Source organism: Odocoileus virginianus, chromosome 9 (assembly GCF_023699985.2).
Source record: "Odocoileus virginianus isolate 20LAN1187 ecotype Illinois chromosome 9, Ovbor_1.2, whole genome shotgun sequence".
Taxonomy (NCBI): Eukaryota; Metazoa; Chordata; class Mammalia; order Artiodactyla; family Cervidae; genus Odocoileus; species Odocoileus virginianus.
This window is the reverse complement of record NC_069682.1, coordinates 57,380,603-57,391,499: the sequence shown is the minus strand read 5'-3', so window position 1 is coordinate 57,391,499 and position 10,897 is coordinate 57,380,603.

Below are 10,897 nucleotides of genomic sequence, written 5' to 3'. Positions count from 1 at the left end.
TATTTGGTGTTTCCTTATGCCAGGCACTGGTGTAAAGACTTTACAGCCTCTCTTTTCCCATATCTACATCTTTAAGAGGTGGAAACAATTATGATTTCCATTTTACAGATGAGAACTGAGATTTCAAATCATTACCCAGTGAGAGGCAGAGCCAGAGTCAGTCTGTTCTAATCCGGTTTCAAAGCCCATGACTTTGGTGTCTCTGGGCCCACAAACTGGTGGACTGTGGGAGCATCTGACTACTGTTGTGTTTTATCTGGTCTGCTACATATTTTAAAAACAGAGAGGGCTTCCCTGGTGGCTCAGTGGTAAAGAATCCGCCTGCCAATGCAGGAGACATGGATTGGATCCTTGGTCTGGGAAGATCCCACATGCTGTGGAGCAACTAGGGTCATGCTCCTCAGTTACTGAACCTGTACTCTAGAGCCATGAGCCACAACTACTGAGCCCATGTGCTGCAACTCGTGAAGCCCATGCGCCCTAGAGTCCATGCTCTGCAACAAGGGAGGCCACTGCAATGAGAAGCCCGCACACCACATCTACGGAGCGGCCCTGCTTTCTGCAACTACAAAGTCTTCACAGCAGTGAAGACTCAGCACAACCAAAAATAAATAAATAAATACAAATAAAAATTTTAAAAACTAGAGAATCAATTGCCAACATTTAAAAACTAGCAGATTTCTCCTATCAATTGGAATTTTCAGCTTCTCTTGAAATAGCCAAGGGATTCCCTGGTGGTCCAGTGGTTAGGACTCTCCTCACTGCCAAGGCCCTCGGTTCCATCCCTGGTCGGGGAACTAAAATCCCACAAGTCATGAGGCGTGTGGCAAAAAAAAAAAAAAAAAAAATTCCTAAGACTTGGCCACACTGTCTGGGTTCCCACATGGCAATAATTGGCTGGGGGCAGTAGCAACAGCCCCTCTTAAACAGAATGTGTGCATTCCACTTTGCCATTGGCTCCCTGGTCCCTTCCAGACCTACTTAATTTTTTTAAAATTTCTTTGGCTGTGCCACATGACAGGTGGGATCTTAGTTCCCTGATCAGGGATCGAACCTGTACCCTCTGCACTGGAAGCACAGAGTTTTAACCACTGTACTGCAGGGAAATCCCATTTATTTTCTTTGACTTCCTGGCCTTCGGAAGCATGTGAGTTTGTGACTCCTGGGTCCACAATTTCTGATAGTTGTAGTTTCCTCTCAATGTAATGAGTTCCCCATCACTGGAGATGTGCATACTGACATTTAGTACAGGTGCTGGAAAGAAACTGCAAGGGCTAACTGGGATCAGATAGCACATATAATCCTTTCCAGCCCCGTAATACCAAATATTTACTTAAGGCTAAAGCATGTATTGTCAAGAACTAACTTCCCCTCTGATCTCAACTTACTGTTTCAACCTTTCCCTCTCTTTACCTTGGTTTCTTGATCTATTTATATATTTTAATCATATGATTATGCTGTATGAATTCTGGTAAGCTTCCTCAAATCCTTTTTGGAACAAGGCATGGGGAACAAATAAATCCAGACATAAATATTTTCATAAAGGGCTTGGTTCCAGATACTGAAAAGAAAAAAAGAAAAAAAAAAAGAACTATAAGTTTTAACAGCCAAGGTATCTTAGTTTCCCTGAGATGCTTAGGCTCAAAAAGATAAAGGACCTTAGAGTCTGGATTGTAGCAGCTGAATGAGCATGAGGCTAGGTGGTCTCAACCAATTGTCTCAGGAAATGAAGCCTCAATGCTTTATCACCCATTCTTTATTTAAAATAGATTTTTAAATTATAAAACTAATTATGGCAGTTTAAAAAAAATTGCTTCAGATTCCTTAACATTTCTCCCATGGAGAGGGAGAATCTATGTGTTCTTTCCTTGAATCTGAGTGGACTTGTGGCTGATTTAACCAATGTGCTATGCTTAGTCGCTCAGTCATGTCCAACTCTTTGCAATCCCATGGACTGTAGCCCACCAGGCCCCTCTGTCCATGGGATTATCCAGGCAAGAATACTGGAGTGGGTTGCCATTCCCTTCTCCAGGGGATCTCCCCAACCCAGGGATCGAACCCAGGTCTCCCACATGGCAGGTGGATTCTTTACCATCTGAGCTACCAAGGAAGAAAGATGGTACAGATGATCTTGTTTGCAAAGCAGAAATAGAGACACAGACACAGAGAATGGTATGGATGCCAAGAGAGGAAAGGGAGGAGGGACGGATTGGGAAATTGGGACTGACATATGTTCACTGCTATGTATAAAGTGGTAACTAGTGAGAACCTACTGTATAGCTCAGGGAACTCTACTCAGCACTCTGTAGTGACCTATATGAGAAGGGAATCTGAAAAAGAGGGGATATACGTATACGTATGGCTGATTCACTTTGCTGTACAGTGGAAACTAACAGAACATTGTGAAGCAAATATGCTCCAATAAAAATTAATTTTTAAAAAAAGTAGCCTTATGGAAATACCTACATAAGGAATAACTGAAGCCTCCTGCCAATAGTCAGTGAGGAACTGAGGCCTCCTGCCTGCAGTCATGTGAATCCCTCATCTTGGAAGGAGACTCTCCAGCCTTGGTCAGGCCTTCAGACAACTACAGCCAAGGATGACTTCTTGACTATAACTTCATGAGCCAGAACCACTCAGCTAAGCTGATGTCAGATTCCTGTCTCGAAGAAATTGGGTGAGGCGATAAATGCTTATTGTTTTCACCTGCTGAGTTTCAGGGTTCATTCATTCACACCAACAGATAACTAGTACACAAGGTTCAAAATTTTTAAACATACAAAAGAGGATACAGCTAAAGCTCTCTGTCACTCCTATCTCTAAACACCTGGTCCCCCATCCTCTCCCACCTCCCCAGCTAACTTACAGAAAGCCCTTGGGAAATGTTAGGTTTATTGTCTGGGATACAGAAGCGGATACCCTTGGCTCCTCTTATAGAGTATCTGACTGAAGATAGGCTGGAGCAATATGGCATTCCCTTTCCAAGCTATAAAGTCATGCCCTTCTTTCTGCACAGGAACTGGGCCTTTTAAGCCCTGATGCCACCTTTCCCAGCCATGGCCTCGATCTCCCATGAGCATCCCCACATCCTGTCTCAAGTGTGAGGGTGGGGGATTCCCCTCCTTGCATACCAGTGGAAAACATTGGTGTGAAAGACATACGTCTTTTTCTTTGACCCACAGAAATCAGAAATCAAACCACACACCTCCAAACAGTCCCAGCCTGGTCCCCAGCCTCCTCTCCAAGGTGTCCACTTTTTATCCTGCCCCAACATTATATCCTCACCCCAGACTTCCCAGTCTGTTCTTTTGACCTCCCAAGACATTGCTCATGCCAATCCTTCTTTCCCGAATGCTCTGCACCCAACCTACCCTTTTGAAAACAGCCACCTCTCTCTCTCTGTGAAGCTTCCCCAGATATCCTCACATGCCTCCTTGCTTCCAACCTGGCCCATCGGTCCGTTGTCCACTTGACAGCCAGGAGACTGATGCAAGACCTGAGGTGGTTCTTCCACTTCTGGCAAGATGGAGAAACAGTCTCCACCCTGCCTCTGCTGCTGAATGCGGCTCCACACGCTGGACAGCAGCAACAAGCTGCTCTTGAGAGTTTAGAGAAGTCAGCAGAAGAAGGCAGATGGGGGAAGAGGGCAATTCAAGGATCACCAATCCAGCAGTGGGTTTACGTGATTTTTTTCAACTGAAGTATATGTATTTTATTTGCATTTATTTGGCTGTGCTAGGTCTTAGTTATGGCATGTAGGATCTAGTTCCCTGACCAGGGTTTGAACCCGGGTCCCCTGCATTGGGAGTTCCAAGTGTCAGCAACTGGACCACCAGGGAAGTCCCCACGTGTTTTGTTTTTTCCCTCTGGTATTCCTTGGGCTGTTTCTCCATGCATTCAGAAAGACCAGGATGGGGGCTCAGGGAGATCCTTATTTCCGTCCTTCCCTCTGTTCTCACGTATCCTCGTCCCCAGGCCATCCACTGTGGCACAGGTGGTGGCAGGTGCCTCTGGGAGCCTCAAACAATGAGGAAGGAAAACCTTCCTCTCTAACTGGAGGAGCTGTGGTCCTGAGTGGGGTGAACCACTACTGATTTGTCCCCTACTTGAGCACAGTCGTGGGAAATGCACGTCAGAGTCAGGTAAATAAAGCCCCAGGGAGCCAGAAAGTCCCAAGGGGAGAGCAGGGAGACAGGAGTTTGGGATAGTGATCCCATAAAGTTACCTGTGAACTTCTGGTCTCATCCACTAGCTGCACATGAGTGGATCTCACTTAAACAGCTCCACACAGACTTTGAGAACTGAATCATGAGCGAGGCTGCTGCCCAAGTTCCGAAAGCCCATAAGTGGCCCACACATAGAGCAGATGCACATGGCACCAGAGGGAGTTTGAAAACAGGACTGACGTTGGAACCAAAACCCACACAAGGCAGGAGTTGAACCCACTTTGCCAGTTGCCTGCTAAGACATAATGATCGATATTCTATGTGAGATTTAAGTGAGATTAAAGGCTATTAACACAGTAATCAAAGCATTCAGGACAAACTACTCGCAATACAAAGAAGTAGAAAATTTCTACTAGCATGGAAAAGTTGAAGAAAAGATGCCAACAGTAAGACGCTGGAATGATCTAAAGACCTTTAAGCAGCTGTTACAAAAATACCCCAAGGAGAAAATGGGGAGCTAATGTTTAATGGGTATGGAGTTTTAATTCGGAAAGAAGAAAAAGTTCTGGTGATGGGTGAGTGGTGACAATTATACAACAATGTGAGTATACTTAATGCCCTAAACTGTATCCTTAAACTTGGTTAAAGTGGTAAATCTTATGTATGTTTTACCACAATTTAAAAAAATACTCCATGGAGTAAGGATAAAGATTCTAGCTTTCTTTAACTTTTCATAATAGAATATCTCAAAGGGAAATTTTAGAAGTGGAACACACAATAACTGATATTAAAAACTCAATGGAGGGCTTCCCTGGCGGTCCAGTGGTGAAGAATCCACCTGCCAATGCAGGGAACATGGGTTTGATCCCTAGTCTGGGAGGATCCCACATGCTGCGGAGCAACTAAGCTCCCGAGCCACAACTATTGAGCCTGTGCTCTAAGGCTAGGGAGTTGCAACTACTGAGCCCTCAAGCCATAACTACTGAGGCCTGCGAGCCTAGAGCCTGTGCTCCACAGCAAGAAAAGTCGGAGTAGCCACCACTTTATGCAACTAGAGAAAGCCCACATGCAGAAATAAAGACCAAGCACAGCCGAAAATAAAATTAGTTAATTAAAATAAATAAATATTTTTTAAAAAAGCTCAGTGGATAGGCTAAACAGTAGAATGGAGATAGCACAATCTGTGAACATGAGGACAGATCAATAGAAATTACCCAATCTGAACAACAGAAAAAAATAAACATGGTCCATGAGACCTATGGTATAGTATCAAAAGGTCAGCAGAGTAGTGGAAGGATGGGAGAAGGAGTACAGTGCATGAATGTTTATAGCACTTCATTCATAATCCACTCCCCAACTGGAAATAACCCTTCTGTGGATAAATCAGTAAAGAAACTGTGGCACATCCTCACAAAGCTCAGCAATGCACAGCAATGAGCTATTTGACACCTTCAACTGGGCTTCCCAGGTGGTTCAGTGATAAAGAATCTGCCTGCTAATGCAGGAGACACAGGTTCAATCCTTGGGTTGGGAAGAGCCCCAGGAGAAGGAAATGGCAACCCATTCCAATATTATTGCCTGGAAAATTCCATGGACAGAGGAATCTAGTTGAGTATGGTCTACAGGGTTGCAAGAGAGTTGGACATGACTTATCGAATAAACAACAACCTGTAATCCTAGATGACTCTCAGGGACATTATTGTGGGTGTAAGAAGCCAGTTTCAGAGGTTGATGTACTACTGCATGATGCCATTTATGACATTCTCAAAGACCAAACAATGGTGATAGATCAGTGGTTACCACAGGTTAAGAGTGGGGAGAGTGTGTCACTACAAAGGGAAACTGGAGGGCTTTTTGAAAGATGATGGAACTGTTCTGTATCCTGTTTGTGGTGGTGGTTACGCAAATGTGCACGTGTTAAAATTCATAGAACTATACATCAAAAAAAAAATTTTACCACATGTTAATTAAAACAAAACAAAAACCTTGTGGTAGTCAGTCTCAAGGTGGCCTGCGGAGAGCCTCACCTCCTTGTATTTATGGCCTGTGCAGTCCCATGGAATAGCGTTGGCCCGTGGGACCAATAAAAATGGTAGAGGCAACCGTGAATGACTCCTGAAGCTAAGTCATAAAAGACACTGTAGCTTCTGTCTAGGTCTCTTGAATCATACTCTCTGAGGAAAGCAAGCCACAACACTCTGAGGACAGCCAAGCAAGCCTGTAGAGAGGAGCTGAGACACCAACAGCCAACCCCTACTTGCCAGTCATGGGAGTGGGTCATACTGGAGATGGACCCTCCAGCCACAGTCAAGCCTTCAGGTAAATGCAGCCCTGACAATATCTTCTTGCAACCTTACAAGAGATCAGAACTGAGCTGCTCAGCCAAGTTGCTCCCAAATTGTTGACCCAGAAAGAAACTGTGAGAGAGAATATATGATTATTGATGCTTCAAAAGACTATATTTTGGGTTACTTATTATGTTGTTGTTCAGTAGCTCAGTTGTGTCTGACTCTTTGCAACCCCATGGACTGTAGCACATCAGGCTTCCCTGTCCTTCACCATCTTCTGGAGCTTGCTTAAACTCATGACCATTGAATTGGTGATGCCATCCAACCATCTCATCCTCTGTCATCCCCTTCTCCTCCTGCACTCAATCTCTCCTAGCATCAGGGTCTTTTCCAATGAGTCAGCTCTTCACATCAGGTGGCCAAAGTATTAGAGCTTTAGGTTCAGCATCAGTCCTTCCAGTGAATATTCAGGATTGATTTTGTAGGATTGACTGGTTTGATCTCCTTGCTGTCCAAGGGACTCTCAAGAATCTTCTCCAACACCACAGTTCGAAAGCAGCAATTCTTTGATGCTCAGCCTTCTTTATGGTCTAATTCTCACATTCGTACATGACTCCTGGAAAAACCACAGCTTTGATGAGATGGACTTTTGCTGGCAAAGTGATGTCTCTGCTTTTTAATACGCTGTCTAGGTTTGTCATATTTTTCTTCCAAGGAGCACGCGTCTTTTAATTTCATGACTGCAGTCACCATCTATAATAGGTAATGACAGTCCTGAGATATAGGTCAGATCATGTCTCTCTCCTGCTCAAGACCTCCCAGTGGCTTCTCACATCACTGATGTAAAAGTCAGAGATGAGGCCCACTCAGATCTGGTCCGTGCCCCTCTCATACCTCACCCACTTCTCCTCCCTCCTTTCCCTCAAACATGCTGGACTAGATTCCACTACAGGACTTCTGTACTTGCTATTCTTTCTACCCAGAATGCTCTTCCCAAGTGTGCATACACTCACTCACCCCCTGCAAGTCTCACCCCCTGCAGGTCTCACTCAAATGCCACCTGGACACAAAGGTCTTCTCTGACCACCCCAGCCACTCTCCTTCCCTCTACCCTAGTTCATTCTCCTTCATGGTTTTCCTGACCTCCTCATACTTTATATACACATATTTTTTTTCTCATCTGTTTCCCTCCCATTACAAAGCAAGCTCCATGAGAGGAAGGACTCAATTTATAATGGTTCAGTGGTTTAATTTGTATCCCCATTTTACAGATGAGAACACTGAGTCCCAGTGATTACACACTAGATTAATATTAAAGATAGTCTGTGTACCCAAGCCTTGGGACACCAAACACAATGCCTTTTCAAAAGAATCAACCAGCACTAGGAAGACCCAGAGGGATGGGATGGGGAGGGATGCGGGAGGGAGGATACAGAGGGGAGCACATGTAAATCCATGGCTGATTTATGTTAATGTATGGCAAAAACCACTACAATATTGTAAAGTAATTAGCCTCTAACTAATAAAAATAAATGAAAAAAAAAATCAACCAATCCAAAGTCCTCATTTTCTAGTTCAAGAGCAGAGTTCAGAGAGAGCTGGGAGGACTTTCCTGGTATTCTAGTGGCTAAGATTCCATGTTTCCAATGCAGGGGGCCTGAGTTCCTAATGCAGAGAACTAGATCCCACATGCTGCAACTAAGAGTTTACATGCTGAATCTCAAGATTTCACGTGCCTCAACTAAGATCCGACATGGCCAAATAAATAATTTTTTTATTTTTAAAGAGAGAGGGCTGGGGATTTTCCTGCCGCAGAGACAATCCACTGTACTCTCCCCTGGTATACTACTGGCCTAATATGGGTAGGAGTGGGGTCTCTCCCATTGGCCCATCTCCCCAGCTGCTGAGAGCTCAGCTCCTGTTCGCTCATCAGCAATAGCTGGGAGAAGATGGTCTCCCGGTGAGCTAACACAGCACTGAAATACAAAGGACAGAAGTCAAGAAAGCTTCCAGCAGGTGGTGCCTGGTGAGGCTTCTGGAGCCCCAGTAAAGTCTAACCCCCGTATCTGGAGCCCTTGCAATAGTTCCAAAACATTTTCATGTCCTTTAGCATCTCTCTGGCAGCCCCATGTCAGCTGCTGGAAGCCTTAGAAAGATGATTTTGTAATTTTGTGAAATAACACTATTATCATCAAGCATCAGTGATGTGCCAGGTACTCTGGTAATAGCAGTTCTTTAAATTCTCACAATGACCCTATAAAGTAGGATGAAGTTATATCATATATGGGTTCAACAAATTAGGGCAGAAAGAAGTTTTGCCTTTATACTTTGGGACTTGACTTTAAAGGAAGCTGAGACTCAACTGAAGACATTATTTCCATTTGACAGATGCAAATACTGAGTCTCAGATAGGCTAATAACTTGAGTCACATAGCAGTTAGTGGCTGAGTTGGGGTTCAACCCCAAATCTCCTGAATTGTGTACAGCCATCATAATTTACCACCAGAACAGAAATCAAAGTGTCTGGACCCAAGATAAGTGGCTTCTCCCTAAGCCACATTAAAAACCAATGAAGCCAGACAATGTAGGGAACAGGCACCATGCCAGGGAAGATGAATTGGCACAAGCTCTTTGGAGGGCAATGTGGTCATGCCAATCAAAATGACAAATGTGCACTCTCTTTTGACCCACCAATGCCACTGCTAGAAACCTATGCTCCTGATGTATTTGCACATGTGGGAAATGGCACCTGTTTCATGTTTTTAATTGTGGCCTCCTTTGTGATGCCTCAAAAAGATTAAATGCCTCTTACCCTGAGAGGCCCATTGGTCCTATTCTGAGGGTCTTCAGGGCTTCGTATAAAGATAAGGCTGAGGGACTTCCCAGGAGGTCCAGTGGCTAAGACTCCTTGCTCCCAGCGCAGGGGGCCTGGGTTCAATCCCAGGTCAGGCAACTAGATTCCACATGCCGCAACTAAGAGTCCACATGTCACAGCTAAAGATACTGAATGCCTCAGCTAAGACCAGATACAGCCAAATAAGTAAAGAAAGAACTTTAAAAAAAAAATAAAGCTGGCTGTTCATGTACCATTTGCTACAATGGTGCTATTAGATTTTTTTTTAAAAGGTAAATCTGAGTGAGGGTTTCCTAACCTTGATCTTCATAATTCACAACACATCATTTACTTAATATTTTTCTCTAAAGTAACCTAAGTAACTTACTTAAAAGGAAACATTAAATCACATCTGTAATTGAAAACATACAAATGCAAAGTATCCCCAAAATAAATATACTGAAAGCCAAACAGGGTTACTAAATTCTGGCTAGCTAATGTCTGTCTCCCAGTCTTCCCTGTTAGCAGGATGGATTAGCAGGTGGTAGAGTAGTTAAAGACCGGCACTAAACTGAAATTTTCCCTTTGACATGGTTAACAGGACTGAGGAATTGCTGAAAAGAATCCTCTCCTTCTGCTAGTGCCCTGGACCTCCTAAACGATCTTATATTCTGTTAACAGAGGGGAAATAGCCCCACTCTGCAGAGAATTAATGTGTCACCAGTTTTTTTTAGAGGTGGATCTTCAAAGAGGGATGGGGTGTCCTCCTAGGCTTCCCTCTTCCCACTGGGGTGGGCTGAGTCATCGCGTGCGGGGAAGGAGGGAGTTTATAGGAAATGCCTTTTGTTCCTTCCCTTCCTGCTCTTTACCTGGTTGGGCTTGGCGTCCTGGGCTGATGATCCATAAAGGGTTAGCTGTAAAAACAAAACAAACCTGCTTGTCCTTAAATAATGTTATTTCAAGGCAAAGGTCCCAACCTTGAAATAAATAGGGTTTCAAGTAAGAATCTGAATTAATTCTGACAACATAATCCAGAGGACAAGATTTGCCTTCAGGTTTTCTTCTATTAACCCCACTAAAGACAAAGAGAAAACTGAGGAAAAGGATCTTTACTTTCGAGCCAGGGAAGGATTATTATTATTGTTATCATCAAGCTTCTTTGAAGTGAACAGAACATGGAAATGAAAGCTCAGCTTCCTTTTACCCTCTATCCCATTTCTCCTTCCTGTCCATTCTCCTCCATGCTTTTGGAGGGTCTGTGATGTATCAGGACAGCATTTCCCAGCTTTGGTTCCTTTGAACACAAATTTCTCCATTTCTGCCTAATCCACAACCCTCTCTACTGGTAGTTAATTTTCAAAAAGTGTAACTCTCATTGTTTTGCTTATGTAAGTTTGGCTCCATCCTAAAACAATGAACTCCATTAAAGCAAGGGCTGTATATAATATTTCCCCCAGTGCAAAATAAAGAGAAAAAAGTCAATGTGACAACACAAACTGAGCATGATGAGGGACCTCACAGAGCCACACCATTGACTATGCTTGGTGGAATTTTCAAGGCGTGCCAGGCCTCAGGCAAGGCCTTCCATAAGTGCTTGCTGGCTGGCTGAC